The sequence below is a fragment of the Dasypus novemcinctus genome, chromosome 6 (assembly GCF_030445035.2).
Source record: "Dasypus novemcinctus isolate mDasNov1 chromosome 6, mDasNov1.1.hap2, whole genome shotgun sequence".
Lineage (NCBI taxonomy): Eukaryota > Metazoa > Chordata > Mammalia > Cingulata > Dasypodidae > Dasypus > Dasypus novemcinctus.
The window spans coordinates 94,454,713-94,473,831 of record NC_080678.1 but is presented as its reverse complement, the minus strand read 5'-3'; the positions used below and the strand labels follow the sequence as shown (position 1 = coordinate 94,473,831).

The following is a 19,119-nucleotide window of genomic DNA, read 5'->3' as shown; positions in this document are numbered from 1 at the left end:
CATAGAATATGTAGCATCACTACCTCTCTCATTATTTATAGTGATAATTTCACTCTTGTTTTCCTGAACAGTTTAGCTAGAAGTTTGCCAGTTTATTGCTTTTCTCTAAGAGTCAGTTCTTGGTCCCTTTGGTTTTCCTCATTGACTTTTTTATTTTTCTTATTTCATTGTTATCCATTCTGTTCTTTATTTTAATTATCTTCTAATTACTTTGGGGTTATTGTTCTCTTTTTTATGATAGAGGCTAAGACCATTGGTTTGAGACTTTTTATTATTTATTTATTTTTTTAGAGTTATTTTTATTTATTTCTCTCCCCTTCCCCCCCAGTTGTCTTGCTCTCTGTGTCCATTTGCTGTGTGTTCTTCTGTGACCGCTTCTATCCTTATCACATGTGGCACTGGGAATCTGTATTTCTTTTTGTTGTGTCATTTTGTTGTGTCAGCTCTCCGTGTGTGTGGTGCCATTCTTGGGCAGGCTGCGCTTTCTTTCACGCTGGGCGGCTCTCCTTACGGGGCACACTCCTTGCACATGGGGCTCCCCTATGTGGGGGACACCCCTGCATGGCACGGTACTCCTTGTGTGCATCAGCACTGCATGTGGGCCAGCTCCACACGGAGATTTGAGACTTTTTTAAGGCTTCTTTCTGAAATAATTTCAAAGTCACAGGAAATGTACAAAGATAATACAAAACAATACATAGAACTCCAATACACCCCTCATCCAAATAATCCAAAAACACATTTTTATCCACTTTTAGCATTTTGTAATATTTATTATATAATTCTTTCTATAATCTGTCTATATCTATAGATCTATCATCTATGTATTTAAAAATATGAGTGTATGTTGCATACATCGTGCTCCTCTAACATTTCCTGAGAACAAGGAAACTCACTTCTAACCATCTTAAGTATAGCTAACAAGTTCAAGGAATTCAACATTGCTATAAAGCCAGCACATAATATATTTTTCACAGTTCTCACAATAATATCTTTTTTTTCTGGTTGGAAGATTTTTTAAAAATTTATTTTAGTAATATTTATATAACCTAAAATTTCCCCTTTTAACCACATTCAGATGTATAACTCAGTGGTGTTAATTGCATTCACAATGTTGTGCTACCATCACTACCACTTATTACTAAAACTTTTTCATCAACCCCAACAGAAATTCTGTACCACTTAAGCTTTAACTTCCCATTCCCTAACTCCTCTCCAGCCCCTGGTAACCTGTATTCTAGTATCTGACTTTATGAATTTTTAAATTCAAATTATTTCAAATAATTTCTTATTTTTAAATGTTCTAATGTAGGCATTTAGGGCCATAAACTTTTCCCTCAATGTTGCTTTTGTGGAATCCCACAAATTTTGTAATGTTGGGTTTTCATTTTCATCTAATTCAAAAAACTTTCTCATTTAAATTTTAATTTATTTCTTGACCAATATTACAATATTTTTTATTTATGCTTGTAATAAAAAATCCCCAAAAAGTTGATAGCTTAAAGCAACATAAATTTATTATTTTACAGTAATGTAGGATAGAAATATGGCATTGGATCATGGAGTTAAGTTAGGTGTTGGCAGGGCTGCATCCTTTTCTGGAAGCTCTAGAGGAGAATCTGTTTCTTAGCCTTTCTCAGCTTCATCAGTCTGCTTGTGTTGCTTGCTTATGGACATTTTCCTCTGTCTTCAAAGCCAGCAGTGCTGCATCTCTCTGATCATTTTTCTGTAGTCACATCTCCTCTTCTGCTTCTCTTATACTGTTTTTTTTTAAGTTTATGCATTATGCTGTTGATGGATATTTAGGTTGTTTCCAGCTTGCAGCTATTACAAATCTGTTGCTATGAACAGATTTGTTCTGCTGCTATGTTTTGTTTTTTGTTTTGTTTTTTTTTTCTTTTTGGTGAAAAAAATATATACATTTGTTTTGGAACATACCTAGAAATGAAAATGCTGGACATGTTCAGCTTTAGTAGATACTACCAAACTATCTGAAGATGTTGTACCAATTTACTCTCCCTATATCACTGAATAAGAGTTATTTTTGCTTTATATCACTGCCAACATTGAGTGTTTTTGGCCTCTTTAATTTTCACATTCTGATGGCTGTGTGGTGGTATATGTGTGTTGTGTGTGTGTTTTTTTTTAATGTACCAGGGCTGGGGATTGAACCCAGAACCTTGTATGTGAAAAGCCAGTGCTCAACTACTGAGCCCCACAGCTCCCCTTAGTTGTTTTTTCTTTTTTTGTTTCCTTTTTTGTTTTTAGTAGGCACTGGGAACTGAACATGGGACTTCCCATGTGGGAAGCAGGCACTCAACCACTTGAGCCACATCTACTCCCAGTATGTGTTTTGTTCATCTACCTGATGATTAATTTCTGTTCATTCTTGATTAAGGAATAGGAAGTCTTTGGGTTGTAGAGTGGGCAAGGGTATTCTAGTTAGATGGAATAGCATGTGTGGTGGCCTCTGGAAATGTTTAAATTGAATTAGTTTTTGAAAAGTATTAGGCCATTAAAAATTGAATGTAGACATAAATGGAACAAAGCTGAGGTTAAATCCAGATGAAGAGGTAGACTCCTGTCCTCCCTCCTCCTCAAAGTCATTCAACAAGAATTTACCAAGATGGCTTCTATTCTAGGTACAACAGGATGGGCCAAACCCAATTCCTCCCTTGCTGAGTGCAGGTTTAATCAGAGAAATGATCACTGGGGGCTTCTCAAAGGGAAGTTCAAGTGGTTGTGGGAGCCCCTGCAAGGAAGATACTATCTCTAATCTGGCTATACAGAACCAAGGCTCCTTTGAGGTTTATATTCTCAGGTTCTACTAACCTTTATCCTACTTCCTACTGACATTTGTTGACTCCCCAGTCACATCTGTCTTCCCATGCTATAAGATGCTAGCACCTGATCACAGATCCTCTCTAATGCAAGTCCTGACATTCTACTTGGATATTTAACTGCCACATGAAGTTACATCCTTCCAATTATCTAGTCTCACACCCTCTTTTTTTATTTTATTGAAGTATATTGTTCATATATGAACATACAAAAACAATAAATGTATAGTAAATGTTGTGAACTTACAAAATAAACATGCATAACATCATATGGGATCCCATACCTCAACCTGCCACCTCACAGCCTCTTTTTTATTAGAGAAGTTGTGGATTTACAGAAAAATCATGCATAAAATACAAGGTCCCCACAAACCACTTTGGTTTACCACAAGGCTGCCAATGCAAAGCACAAGAAATAGGATGCCTTTTATTAGGGAAATTTTATTTAGGGTAAAAACTTACATTTCTGATCAGGATTGTGAATTATCCAAATCAAGGTATCACCAGAGATGCTTTCTCACTAAAGTGAGCTACTGGTGATCCTGGTGTCCTGCCATGTGGCAATCAGGCATATGGCAGGGCTCATCTCCTCAACCTGGATCTGCTTCTTGGGCTCAGCCCCTCAGGGGCCTCTTTCTGTGACTCTGCTCAGCTGATTCCAGACTTTGGACCTCTCTCAGCCTCTTTGGGCTTCTCTGCCTTCTTGCAGCTGAAGGCGAACCTGGAGTTCTCTCTTTCACATGGCCAGGTGAAAATTGCAGATCCACTTTACCTGTGTGTCTCTTCCTCTGTGATTCCATTTATACAAGGCCCAGCAAGAAAGCAGAAACCCAACCTGTGTCATGTCTTAATGACATAGTCCAATCAAAAGGGGTCCACACCCACAGGCATGGATTAGTTCAAAATCATAATCTTTTTTAGTTTTTGAGATTCATAAAAGAACCTTGACCTGTCATACCACCCTATTAACACCTTGAATTGGGATGGTACATTTGTTAGAATTTTTGAAAGCATATTTTTATAATTGTACTATTAGCCATACTCTCCTGGTTTATCTTAGGGCTCATTGGTTATATTGTGTAGTTCCAAGGATTTAGATTTTTTTTTTAGTCTGGTAACATATATACAACCTAAAAATTACACTTTAAACAACATTCAAATATATGATTTAGTGCTGCACAATGTTGTGCCACAGTCATCACCATCCATTACCCAAACTTTTCCATCATCCCAAATAGAAACTCTGTGCATTTTAAGCTTTAATTCCCTATTCCCTACCTTCACTCTGTCTCCCCTGCTAACCTATATTCTAGATTATTACTCTACGAGTTATCTTATCTAATTATTTCATATCAGTGAGATCATATAATATTTGTACTTTTGCACTCAACATTATGTCTTCAAGTTTCCATCCATGTTGTCATATGTATCAGAATTTCATTCCTTTATAGGGCTGAATAATATTCTATTGTGTGTATGTACCACATTTTGTTCATTCATTCATTGGTCACTCTCTTACACTTATAATAACTCTTGTGGTTATATTGAGCCCACCAGGATAATTCAAGATTATCTCTCTATCTTAATGTCAGTTGAAAAGCAACTTTAGTTACATCCAAAACCTTCATTTCCTTTTGCCATGAAACCTAATACTTACACCAGTTCCAAGGATTAGGAAATGGACATCCTTGAAGGGCCATTATTATGTCCTTCACACATGAACCATTGGGAAGTATGTTATTTAGTTTCATATTTGTATATTTTCAGGAGATTATTCTGTTATTAATTCCTTTGTTGTCAGAAAACATGTTTTGCATGAACTTGAATTATTTTAATTTTATTAAGGCTTGTTTTATAACAAAGAATATGGAATATGGTTTCCATTTCTCAAGGATCACCATCTTTCATTGCCTGGTGTTCAGTTTCTTGTCCTTGTTACATATATTCTATCTTTTTTTTTTTTTTTTTTGGTTGTTTCACTGATGAGAATAAATCTGACTCATATTACTTTATCTTGGTTGGAAGTCCATCTGGTGAATTTTTATTTCAGGTATTATATTTTTTCATTCTAGGAATTCTATTTGGTTCATTTCCTGTAATTTATTTCTCTATGGGGATTTTCTATTTGTTCATTCATTATGAGCATATTTTTCTTTATGTCTTTGAGCATAGTTATAATAGCCACTTTAAAATACTTAACTACTAATTCCAAAATCTGGGGCATCTCAGATTTAGTCTCTGTCATTTGTCATTTCTCTGAAATGTGGTTCATGTTCTTCCGTTTCTTCATGTTTAGTAATTTTAGATGCTGCAAATGATATGTGGTAGAGAGTTTGGGTTCTGTTTTGTTCCAGTGATGTTTAATGATGTTTAATTTCAGCAGTTAGTTTATTTGTCTGGATTCAAACTCTAAACTCTCTCTCCCCTATGGTGTGCAGCAGCTGACATCTCTGTTCAGCCATAGATGGGTTGCTTGGAATTTGTGATTCAAGTGCTAGCTCGATGTATAAGCTGAATTTATTGGCAGATTCTGGAGCACCCTCCTCTTGGACCTCTTTTCTTGGTTTTCCTCCCTCACAAATGTACTTTTCTCCATATAGTTTATACCTGTACTCATTTTTCCATAATTTTCCCCATATGTTTTTTTTTAAAGATTTTTCTTTTTTTCTCTCCCCTTCCGTGCCCACACCCCTCCCCCCAGTTGTCTGCTCTCTGTGTTCATTTGCTGTGTGTTCTTCTGTGTCTGCTTGTATTCTTGTCAGCTGCCCCAGAAATCTTTCTCTTTTTGTTGAGTCATCTTGATGCATCAGCTCTCCATGAGTGCAGTGCCACTCCTGAGCAGGCTGCATGTTTTGCGTGCTGGGCAGCTCTCCTTTAGGGGTTCACTCCTTGCACACATTAGCACTGCACATGGGCCAGCTCCACATGGGTCAGGAGGCCCTGGGTTTGAACCTTGGACCTCCCATGTGGTAGGCGGACGCCCAATCCATTGGGCCAAGTCCGCTTCCCCCCCATATGTTTTTTATTTACATTTAGTTTATAAACAATTTCAAACTTTTAGGAAAGTTGAAAGTGCAATACAAATAATTCATACATATTTCATCCTGAGACCCAATTCAAGTTTTGTCAGTTGTTCAAATAATGTTCTTTAGAGCAATAGGATCCATCTAGGATCACGTGTTTTTTATCCAGTTGTCAGGTCTCTCTAGTCTCATTTAATATAGAACAGTTCTTCAGTTCCTTGGACTTTCATTATCTTGACATATTTTAGGATTATAGGATAGTCACTATGTGTAATACACCTTAATTTTACTTTGCCCAATGTTTCCTCATGGGTAGGGCCAGGTTATCCACTTTTAGCTGGAACACAGAAATGATGTTGAGTTCTTCTCACTGCATCTTCTTTGGTGTTATATGATGTTAATTTAGACCATTACTGGTGCTCTTAACATTGATCACTTCATTAAGATTGTGTCTGCCATGTTTTCCACAGTAGTTATGTTTTGCACCCTTTATAAATAACAAGTATTTTATAGGAAGATACTTTAAGACTATTAATTTCATTAATTAAATTGCATTCCTTATTCCACTTCCTTCCACTAGTTTTAGTATCCACTGGTGTTTTGTAATTATTACAGTGATGATAAACCAAATGGTAATTTTTTAGTTCATTAGTCCTCCTACATGTATTAATTGATGTTATTTTATAAGAAAGACTATTCTTACCATTTACTCATTTATATTAGTGTAGACTTGTGGATTCCTGTTTTGCTCTATCATAAGCTATTACTATCAATTTTTATTTCAATACTTACACAGTCTCAAATGTGGCCACTGGTGCATTTAAGCTGAGTCCTTTTGACATGGTCCCATCATTCTTTGAATTCTTCCTTATTTCCTGGTACAAAAAATTTTCCAAGCTCATCTTGTACTTTCCCTGCCCCAGTCTTGATATCAGTGAATTCTCCAAGAATCCTGGTTTCTCTTAAGGAAGAATGGTATTTAGAAACCAAAATCTGGTATTAGCTATGCTTATTACTATTTTCTTCTTAAAATTTTCATTGCTTTTATTTTTCTTATGCTTATTACTATTGATTTGTTGCTACTCCCATCCCACTTTCAGTGGACACAGCTAGGGAATGTGTGTATGTGTGCATGGGCATGCATGTGTATGTGTGTTTGTATACAACCACATATACACTTTTTCTATACATTTTCAATTTATTTATTGATATTGAAAACCATAAATTCACACTGATACTAATTACATTCTTTTCTTTTTTTTTAAAGATTTATTTATTTATTTAATTCCCCCCCTCTCCCCCAGTTGTCTGTTCTCTGTGTCTATTTGCTGTGTCTTGTTTCTTTGTCCGCTTCTGTTGTCCTCAGCGGCATGGGAAGTGTGGGCGGTGCCATTCCTGGGCAGGCTGCACTTTCTTTCGCACTGGGCGGCTCTCCTTACGGGTGCACTCCTTGCGCATAGGGCTCCCCTATGTGGGGGACACCCCTGCGTGGGGTGGCACTCCTTGTGCGCATTAGCACTGCACATGGGCCAGCTCCACAAGGGTCAAGGAGGCCTGGGGTTTGAACCACGGACCTCCCATGTGGTAGACGGATGCCCTAACCACTGGGCCAAGTCCGTTTCCCCTAATTACATTCTAACATCCTATATCTTCAAACTAAACTCATATAAAGCAGGAATTGCCTTTGTTATATGCAACAAAATTCCTGTCTAATAAATGTTTATGTATATGTTTACATATTTTTTTATGGCCAACTGATTATTTCTTCCCTCCGCCTCCCCATCATCCTATATTTTTTGCTGTCTGTGTCCATTGCTCTGTGATCTTCCATATCTATTTCTCTTTTCGTCTTCTCTTCTTGTTTTTCTCCTCTAGAATTCACTGGAACTCAATCCTGGGGACCTCTGATGTGGAGAGAGGTTCCCTGTCACTTGCACCACCTCAGTTCCTGGTTTCTGTTGTGCTTTACCTTGACTCTCTCCTTCATCTCTCTTTTGTTGCATCATCTTGCTACATGACTCACTTGTGTGGGCACTGGCTCACCACATGGACAGTTGGCTTGCTGTGTGAGCACTGGCTCACCACATGGACACAATCTTTTTTTTTTTTTTTTACCAGGAAGCCCTAGGGATTGAACCCAGGTTCTCCCATATGGTAGGGGAAGCCCAATCACTTGAGCTACATCTGCTTCCCACATATTTCTAATACAATCATATTAATAACATGCTTTGAGATTCAGCTATAATTTTTACTAGATTCATTATCTCTTGCAATTTTTATTTACTTTATCTTAATGTTTTTAATGCAATTTAATTGGATTTTATATGAAAGTTTGTTCAGAAATGCCCTCAGTAGTTTACATTTTTAGAGTACATTTTATAAGTCTTCATTTTTTCCTCCCCATAGGCATGTTTTGGATGGATATTGAGTCATTCATTTACAATCCATACTTTCTCAAGTGTGTCTTTGTGGTAGTGGTCCTGCTGGATTTGAAAAATCAAATACTATCATGATTAATTATTCCTTATAAATTCCTTGTTTTCTTTCCTTGAAAGAGATGATTTCCACTCAATATTTGGTGTTCAGATGTTTTACAAGGGTATATTTGTTCATGATCTTTTAAAATTAATCCTAACTGGCACGGTGTATTTCCATTCAATTTGAAAATTTTTCTTTGTTTATGAGACATTCTCTTTCTTTCACCATTATACATTTGCTTATTGCTTCATTCAACTATATTTGTGGTGGAACATTTGCCATTCTCTTTCTTTTCAGCATCTGAACACTCTTTTGATGTTTAAATAATTTCCATTTTTTATAAGTCTTTATAAAGAAATTAGAGGCTGCCTCCTATTAGAAAAGATAAAAATGGGTCAGATATGTACTTTAGTAGCATTCCTTGGATCTAGAGCATAGACCAATGAATAAGAATCTATTCATCACATATCCACGCTGAGAATTGAAATCAAGCAGTGTCAAACAAGGACAGTGGAGAATCCTTGCAGGTAAAATAGGTATTGTTGTACCTTTGAGTTTCTTGAGCAGCAAGTGAAAACATTGCTAGTGGAATCATTAAGGCATAAGGGCAGTATTGCAAATGGCATCATGTAGGACTTGAGAGTAGCAGCAGTAGTGGTTATCACTATTTTAATTCTATAGCATAAGTTCCCAATCGGGTCAATTGCATGATTTAAAAAATGTTTTCATAAATTTATTATTATTATTTTCTCTTATTCTAATTATTTTACCCACTGTTATTTTAATACATTCATACAATTTTAGGGAAGCCAGAGTCAGTTCAGTTGTTTGAAATTGTTTTTTTACATCTTTCCCACCCTTGTATTATTTGCATATGAAGTCTGAATCCTATTGCCAAAATCTTTTCACATTAAATTGTTAACTCAAGACCATTTAAAACATAAGTAAACATACAGAAAAAAAAACAGGAAAAAGATTTATTAAGCAAATGTTACAATAAAATAAAGTTGGTGTAACTATGTTACCCCTTGAAGCAAAGCATTACTTCATAAAGAGGATCATTTCATAATGATAAAAGCATTGATTCACCAGCAATATAATTCTATTTGGCATAATTACTTATTTATTAAGCAGTTTTATTGAAGTATATTCATATACCATATGATTTATCCAAAGTTTATAATCAATGACTTTTAGTATAATCACAATGTTGTGCATTCATCACTACAAAAAGTTTTCTAACAATTCCATTACTCCAAAAAGCAAAACTCCACACCCCTTAGCAGTCCTTTCCCAGCCATGCATAACCATCTTTATAAACTGATTTATTGTTACATTTTATATAAATGGAATCATACAATTTGTGGTACTTTGTGTCTGGTGTCTTTCCCTTAGCATAAAGGTTTTCTGATCTGATATTAACATCTTGCAGTGTTAACATATTTATTCAAGTTCAAAGAAAGTCTTATATATGCAATTTTACCCATAAACATATTTCACATGTGGTTTTACTATGCTATACAGTTCCATGTTACATTTTTTATCTTTCCTTTAGTAATATACATGAGGTTAGACTTTCCCTTTATTTTTATTTATTTATTTTTTAAAAGATTTATTTATTTATTTAATTCCCTCCCCTCCCTTGGTTGTCTGTTCTTGGTGTCTATTTGCTGCGTCTTGTTTCTTTGTCCGCTTCTGTTGTCGTCAGCGGCACGGGAAGTGTGGGTGGCGCCATTCCTGGGCAGGCTGCACTTTCTTTTCACACTGGGCGACTTTCCTCATGGGCGCACTCCTTGCGTGTGGGGCTCCCCCACGCAGGGGACAGCCTTGCGTGGCACGGCACTCCTTGCGCGCATCAGCACTGCGCATGGCCAGCTCCACACGGGTCAAGGAGGCCCGGGGTTTGAACCGCAGACCTCCCATATGGTAGACAGATGCCCTAACCACTGGGCCAAAGTCCATTTCCCCTAGACTTTCCCTTTAAACCACTTTCATACCCACATAATAATACTGCTAGTTAATGACATTATGTTGGGTTTTTTACTTTTCTATTCATTTCTGTAGATTAATATACATCCTTTTAACCAATTCTGCATAAGTTAATCATCAGCTTTCCATTCTCTAACGTCATATATTTTCTAGTGACCCATATCCAAGTTATTAACTCTATGAGATTACATAATTTATTTAGTTCCTAATAAGGCAATCATACTTTATCCTTTTGTGTTTGGCTTGCTTCACTCAAAATAATGTCATCCAGGTTCATCCATGTTGTTATATGCTTTACATTCTTCTTACCATTGCATAATATTCCAGTGTATACACATTCATCATGTGATGGACACTTGGTTATTCCCATAATTTGGCAATCCTGAATAATGCCACTATGAACATCAGTGTGCAGACGTCTGTTGGTGTCATTGCTCTTATTTTTACTGGGTATATACCTAGTAGCAGCATTTCTGGATCACATGACAAGTCTGTATTCAAATTCCTTAGGAACTGCCCAACAGTCCTCTGCAGTGGCTGCACTATTCTATATTCCCACCAAGAGTGAATAAGTATTCCTATCTCTCCACATGCTCTCCAACACTTGATTAACGACATCCTTCATTAGTGTAGCACGTTTGTTACAATTGATGAACACATATTGAAGCATGCTACTAACCATGGATTACAGTTTACATTATAGTTTACCCACCGTCCCATGCAATTTTATGTTAAGACCAAATATAAATTGGCCTGTATCTGTGATTGTATTGTCATGCAGAACAATTTCTATGTCCCTATTTTTTCCCTCTCCCTCCCCTCTGGGCCCCCAGTGGCCACTGCCTCATCAATGATAAAAGTTCTTCCACTGCTAGAATAAGAAGTCTACAGTAGAATAATAATGTTTACTGTAGCCCATTATTCATTCCACAATCTTGAGAACTTGGAGATGGTGATGCTGTATTCCTCTAAATGAGAGAAGGCTTAGATCTCATGGGGTAGATAAATGGAAGTATCTTGCTTGCAGTTGCAGACTCCCTCTGTTTTTTAGATGGGCATTGCCCATCATCATCTCCTTGTTAGTTGTCCTGGATGAGTCCAATGAACTGGAGAGTAGGTGTTGCAAATCTGCTGAGATTCAGGGCCCATACGGCCACATAGATGGACCAAAGATTTATGTCTTTTGGATATACACCTATCAAGTATAGTGCTAACTATATGTTCAAATAGAAGGGGCAAAAAATCCATGTGTAGGGAAACCACAAATGAGTCCAACTCTTTCACACAGTGGGGCATAAATTCCAAGGTAATGCCCACAGGCAGAGTGCCAAACTCCTGAGCTGTCTTCCCTGCCTATACTGCCTGGATATCTCTAGAGCCCTCAGGAACCCTGATATTTGAGGCAGTATTTACTGTGGCAGTCAATGGGATCCTACTGAGACTTGCATAAACAACTTATGGAATGACTCCCCAACTCACTTTGGAATCTCTTTGCTATAAGAACTCATTTGTATTTACTATTTCTACCTTAGGGTCAAGGTATTTTTTCAGGTGCATTGCTTGCTGGCACTTGGTAATAATCCCTCAGTGTCAAGGAGGTTCATCCCTGGGAGTCATGTCCCATGCCAGGGAAATGCATTTATATGCTGAGTTTGGCTTAGAGAGAGGCCACATTTGAGCAACAAGCATGCCCTAAGGCAGTAACTCTTAGGCAACATATAGTACTAAGTTAAGTTTCAATTTCAAAAGAAAAGGTTGATAATTACAACCATCAATATCAAGGGCTTGGTGCAATGGTCCATCCTCCTTCACTAGACACTACCCCTATACTTGGGTGATCCTTGCTGCCCCATTAGAGAATGTATCAGAACTCCCCAGGATGGGAATTTGATATTCTTTCAGTCATTGTGTGGATCTCTACCCACCATGACAATGCTCCATGAGTGCTTGAACACATTCATATGCCTTGGAGGCATGCCCCAGATGAACCCCCTCATGCATCACCCCATCACCAACATACCTCACCAATTTTCCTCCCCTCTCACAGTTGCAACCCTCTGTGATCCAAAACCTCTCCAAAGTTGAAGCCAAGAAAGTAACCAAATAAAAATAATATTAAGTGAAATAATAATGATAGTCTTAAAAATAGCATATAAAATACAAAAAAAACCTTAAAATTCTTTCTAATAATAAAAATACTCTTTTATCTTTCATCACTGTAAGATCTGTTGTCTTGTATGTACAGTAACGTTTTCTTCTGTATATTCCCCCAGTGTTTTTTTTTTATTTTATCTTTTTTTTTCATTTTATCCTGACATTTTTCTTTGAACTTTAGATTATGGAAAAGTCAAGTAGAGAATATAGGGGATTCTCATATACCCAATGCCCTCCCCATTTCCCCCTCTCCCCTATTAAAAACATTTTACATGCAGATGGTACATTTGTTACAATTGATGTACAAATATTGAAGCATTGCTATTAACAGTGGTTGATGGTTTACATTATGATTCACATTTTGGACTGTACACTTTTATAAATTTTGACAAAATTTAATGTCCTGCAGCCATTACTGTGAGATCATGCAGAACAATTCTAAGGCCCTAAAAATGCTCTTCTACTCTTCCCTCCCCCTCCCCTCAGGACCTTGATTCCTTGATAACCACTTAGTTTCAATTTTTGAAGAATAAGATTCATAGTTGCTTGCAATAATATTGAGGACTTGACATATTGGTCTGTTTTCTTCTATTAGGCACTGCCTATGTTCCCAAGAGCCTTTAGTTCCTCTATTTGAGAACATAGCACAACTCCTCAGGATGGAAGTTGAATATTTTCTTGTTTATTGTGTGGGTCTCCACCCACTTACATAGCACAGTATGACAAGATGAACACTTATGTATTCAGTAGAAACCTGCCCCAGATACACTCTGTCCTGTAGGCACCCCTGTACATATCCAACAACCTACAGCAGTAATCCTCTCCTGCCATATTTGCCAAAAGAACATTCCCCATATTGTAATTTTAATCAGAGACCTGCAAATCCCCAGAGTCTGCTTGCTCCTTCTCTAGACCTTCCCCCCAGTTCCATGGATAGTACAACCCAAACACCCCATTGTACCCCCTTCACAGACCAGCACCACCATTCCCAATAGCATCACTGCACCACTGTCTTACCTATCCACTGCACGACTACACATTTACACCTTCTCATAGATTTTGCTCATATGGGCATTGGCTCACAACCCTCCACTCCCTTTTGGTCTCCTGTAAATGTATCTTCCAGACTAGCTCTATGAGTCTGCTCAGTTTGCTTAAATCATATTAGTGAGGTCACGTAGAAGTTCTCTTTCAGCAACTGGCTTTCTTCACTCAACATAAGGTCTTCAAGACTCATTCATGTTGTCCCACGTATTAATACTGCATCCCTTTTTACAGCTAAATAATATTCCATTGTATGCATATATCACAATTTGCTAATCCATCTTTTATTGGACATTTGGGTTACTTCCAGCTTTTGGCAATGGTGAATAATGCCTCTGAATATTCATGTGAATCAGCCTATTCATGTCCCTGTTATCAATTCTTCTGGACATATAGCCAGAAGTGGGATTGCTGGATCATATGGCAGTTCTATAGTTAGCTTCCTGAGGAACCGCCAAACTGTCCTCCACAATGACTGCACCATTCTAGATTCCCACCAGCAGTGGAGAAGTGTTCCCTTTCCTCCACATTCTCTCCAACACTTGTAGTCTTCTGTTTTTTCTTTTTTTTAATAGCCACCACTCTAATGGGTGTAAGATGATGTCTCCTTGTAGTTTTGATTTGCATTTCCCTAATAGCTAGTAATGTTGAACATCATTTTTATGTGCTTTCCAGCCATTTGTATTTCTTCTTTGTGAAGTTTCTATTCAAATCACTTGCCCATTTTTAAAATGCATTGTCTTTATTTTCAAGATGAAGGATTTCTTTATATATGCTGACTATTAGGCCCCTATTGGATAGATGATTTGGCAGTTTTGTATTGTTTATGAATTCCAAAGATAGATATTAGAATGTGTTTGTAAACTGGTCTTTTGCCCTGGACATATTAGATTGTATTTGATTCAGAGGTTTCACTCTTACTTGATTAAATTATGATTAGGGTTTTGATTCAGCCATGTGGGCCTTGGTGGGTAGAATTCACAGAGAAAACAACATGGCAGAGGAATTTGAGTTTTGATGCTGGAGCTCCAAGAATTAAACACACAGGAGAAGAACACAGAGGAATAGAGATGACTCCATAGACACGGCAAAGGCCCCATGAAGAGAGAGAGCCTGATAGTCTACAGCTTACCTTGAGGAGAGATGAGCTGATCCAAGAAAAAATTGAGCCCTGAGGAGAGAGATAAAGCCTTATACCAGCCTATGGCTGAGATTGGAAGAAGCTGGTACCACAAAGCCTTAAGAGGAAGAAGGAAGGCTCAACCCTCACAGACATCACTTGCCTTCTTGCACCAACAGGTGGCCAATGACTTTGGGTGAGAAAGTACCATTTGTGGTAACTTGCATTGGACTCTTTAAGGTCTTGTGACTGTAATTTTCTACCCCAAATAAATATACTTTTTAAAAGCCAACAGACTTCCAGTACTTTGCATCAGTACCTCTTTGGCTGACTAATATATATGGTTACCAAGTATTTTCTCCCATTGAGGAGGCTGCCTTTTCACTTTCTTGACAAACTCCTTTTAAAATTAAACTTTTTAATTTTGAGGAGGTCCCATTTATCTATTTTTTCTTTTGTTGCATGTGCTTTGGGTGTAAAGTTTATGGAACTGTTTCCTACTACCAGATCTTGTAGATGCTTCCCTACATTATCTTCTGGAGATATATGGTCTTGGTTCTTATATTTAGATCTTTGATCCATCTTGAGTAAATTTTTGTATAGGCCATGAGATGGTGATACTCTCTCATTCTTCTGGGTATGGATATCCAGTTCTTCAAGCACCATTTATTGAAGAGACCATTCTCTCCCAATTGAGTGGGCTTGGTGACCTTGTCAAATATCAGTTGACCATTTATGTGAGGATCTATATCAGAACTCAGTTCTGTTCCATTGGTCTGTATGTCTATCCTTGTGCCAATACCATGCAGATTTGACCACTGTAGCTTTGTAGTGTTTTTAAGTCAATTCCTCCAATTTCATTTTTCTTTTTCAATATGTCTTTGGACATTCAGGGCCCCTTGCTCTTCCAAAGGAATTTCTTAGTTATCTTTTCCAATTCAGCACAAAATGCTCAATTGGAAAATTAGGATTGCATTAAACCTATAAATCAGTTTGGGTAGGATAGGCATTTTAATGATGCTTAATTTTCCTATCCATAAACAGGGAATATTCTTCTATTTATTTAGATATTCTTTGATTTCTTTTAACAATGTTGTATGTAGTTTTCTGCACAGAGACCTTTACATATCTAATTAAGTTTATTCATAAATATTTTATTCTTTTAGTTGCTATTGTAAATGAATTTTTTAAAAATTTCCTCATCAGATTGCTTATTATTAGTGTGCAGAAATGTTACTGATTTTTACACATTGTTGTATATTCTGCCATTTTACTGCTCATTTATTAGCTTTAGAAGCTTTGTTATAGATTTCTCAGGGCTTTCTATGTATAGGAATATGTTACATGCATATAGTGAAATTTTTACTTCTTCCTATCCTATTTGGATGCCTTTTATATCTTTTTCTTACCTAAATTCTCAAGCAAGTACTTCTAACACAATGTTAAATAAGAGTGGTGATAGTGGGCATCCTTGTCTTGTTCCAGATATTAGAGGGAAAGATTTTATGATTTTGCCATTGAATATGATGTTAGCTGTGGGTTTTTCATATATACACTTTATTATGTTGAGGAAATTTCTTTCTATTCCTTTCTTTTGAAGTGTTTTTGTAAAGAAAGGGTGTTCTATTTTGTTGAATGCTTTTTCTGCATCTATAGAGATAGTCAGGTGATTTTTTTTCTTTTGATCTGTTAATATATTGTATTACAATGATTTATTTTCTTATGTTGTAACTTCCTTGCACACCAGGGATGAATCCCACTTGGTCATGGTGTGTTGAATATAATTAGCAAGTATTTTGTTGGGGATTTTAACATCTAGTTTCATTAGAGACATTGGTTGAGAGTTTTCCTTTCTTGTGGTGTCCTTGTGTGGCTTTGTTATTAGGGTGATGTTGGCTTCATAGAATGAGGTAGGTAATGTTCCCTCCACTTCTGTTTTTTGGAAAAGTTTAAGCAGAATTGATGTTAGTTCTTCCCAGAATGATTGGTAGAATTCACCTGTGAAGTTACCTGGCCCTGGGCTCTTCTTTAAATGGGATGTTTTTGATGACTAATTCAATATTGTTATTTGTGATTGTTCTGTTGAGTTCATCAATTTCCTCTTTCATCAGTGTAGGCTGTTTGTGTGTTTCTAGTAATTTTTCCACTTCATCTAAGTTATCAAGCTTGTTGGCATACAATTTTTCATTATGATGCTATTATGATACTCTTTATTTCTATGGGGTTAGTGGTGGTATCCCCTTCCTCATTTCTTATTTTATTTATTTCCATCTTCTCTATTTTTTCTTTGTTAGTCTAGCTAAGCATTTGTCAATTTTATTAATCTTCCCAAAGAACCAGCTTTGGGTTAATTTTTTCTAGTGATTTTTTATTTTCAATTTCATTTAGCTCTGCTCTAATCTTTGTTATTTCCTTCTTTCTACCTGCTTTGGGATTAGTGGTTGTTCTTTTTCTAATTCCCCATGCATGCAGTTGGTCTTTGATTTTAGCTCTCCTTTTTTAAATATAGGCATTTATGGCTATAAATTTCCCTCTATACACTGATTTTGCTGCATCCCATAGGTTTTGATACATTGTGTTCTCATTTTCATTTGATTTAATGTAGTTACTGATATCTTTTGCAATTTTCTCCCTGACCCCTGATTGCCTAAGAGCATTTTGTTTAATTTCCATAACTTAGTGACTAATCTGGTTCTCTGCCACTTACTGATTTCCATCTTCATTCCATTGTGGTCAGAGTAATTACTTTGTATAATTTAAATCTTTCATAAAGTCATTGAGAGTTATTCTGTGACCTAGCATTTAGTCTATCCTGGAGAATGATCCATGCACACTCAAGAATATATATATACCCTGCTGTATTTGGGTGTAATGTTCTGGATATGTCTATTAGGTCTAGATCCCCTAACATATTGTTCAATGTCTTTTTCTTTATTGATCCTCTCTTGAGGTGTTCTGTATAATGGTGATAATGGTGTATTAAAGTTCCCAACTAAAATTGTAGAATCTGTGCTTCCTGGACATATATGTCACCATGTCCCTCAAAAGAGTTGGGAAGTATTCTTCCTCCAACACTCCTTCTGCCTTTCCCTTCTCTTCTCCCTCTGGGATGACTTTAATGCATATATTTGTGTGTTTCATGTTGTCATTCAAACTGCTAAGTCTTTGCTGGATTTTTTCTTTTTATCTATCTGTTCTACTGTTTGATTTCAGATGTATTGTCTTTGACATCACTAATTCTTTCCTCTGCCTGTTAAAATCTGTCATTATGTGCTTTAAGTGTATTTTTGATTTCTTGCATTGTGCCATTCATCACCACCATATCCATTTTTAACTATGTTTACAATTGCTTTAGTATGCTGTTCCAGTGTCTTCTTAAAATCCTTGATTTCTTCATTCATTTCATTAAGTTGATTCATTATATTTGTTTGGACATCCCTGATTAGTTGTTCCACATTCTGCATCTTCTTCTCATTTTTGGTTTGTTTGTTAGACTGGTCCATGTCTCCTGTTTCTCAGTGTGGCTTGTAACTTTTTGTTTGTGTCTAGGCATCTGTTTATCTTGATGTGCTTATTTGGTTGGTTGACTTCTCTGTCTACTCTAGGGTTTTATTCTGTTTGTTTGTTTGTATGTGTGTGGTAAGGTTCTTTTTTTTGACACTTAGTCCCTCTTATTCTATAACTTGCAGTTGTCTGTGTTCCCTTGAAAATAATGTTAGGACCAGAGAAAAAGGAAAGATATGAGAAAAATTAATAACAGTAATAATAATGATAAAAAATAGAAAAGGAACCATACAAGAACTGGGAAAATAAATAATACAAGTATAATAAAATTTTAAAGTACAAAGGAATAAGAATTTTAAAATGTGGAATGTAAAAAATGAAACAAGGAATAAAATGGAGGAAAAATAAATTAAAAGGCTGAAATGATAAGAAGAGAAGAAAAAAAAAGGAGGAAAAAAAGTTTTTTTTTTAAAGTTGAAGGCCAAACAAAAAGATGTGGAACAAAAGAAAAACATTAGGAAACAGAAGACATAAAAATGAAGGAAAGAAAGAAAATAGTCAGTAGAAAAAAATAAGTTAAAGAAAAAGAAAGGAAAGAAATAAAGGGAAAGACAACAAACAACAAACAGAAAACAACCCAGTTAAAAGACCCTTCCATCCTAAGCCCCTAAGGAGTTTCTCAGGTTTCTCTTTGGTTCTTATCAGTCTCACCTTTCAGCATGATTTCTGCAGGTGATGTACTGCGATTTGGCTAATAAAATAAAGGGGGAAGGGAAGGAACCAATTAAAATTTTTAAAAATTTAAAAATAACAGATCCAAGGAAACCTAAAATAAGAAAAATCTGTCCATACATTCCCTGTCATAAGGTACCAGCTGGGTACCTGATAATCTGGTGGATCACTCTCTGGATCTCTCTAAGGATACCCAGAAAACAAACCAGGGACCTTAGATATGCAAGACATGAAT

The 19,119-nt window shown here is 36.5% G+C and overlaps 1 pseudogene; it reads right to left on the bottom strand.

Moving 5' to 3' along the window:
- Positions 1 to 18,151, bottom strand: part of LOC101438152 (DCN1-like protein 3 pseudogene) — a 32,428-nt pseudogene extending 14,277 nt beyond the window's left edge.
- Positions 18,152 to 19,119: the final 968 nt, after the last annotated feature.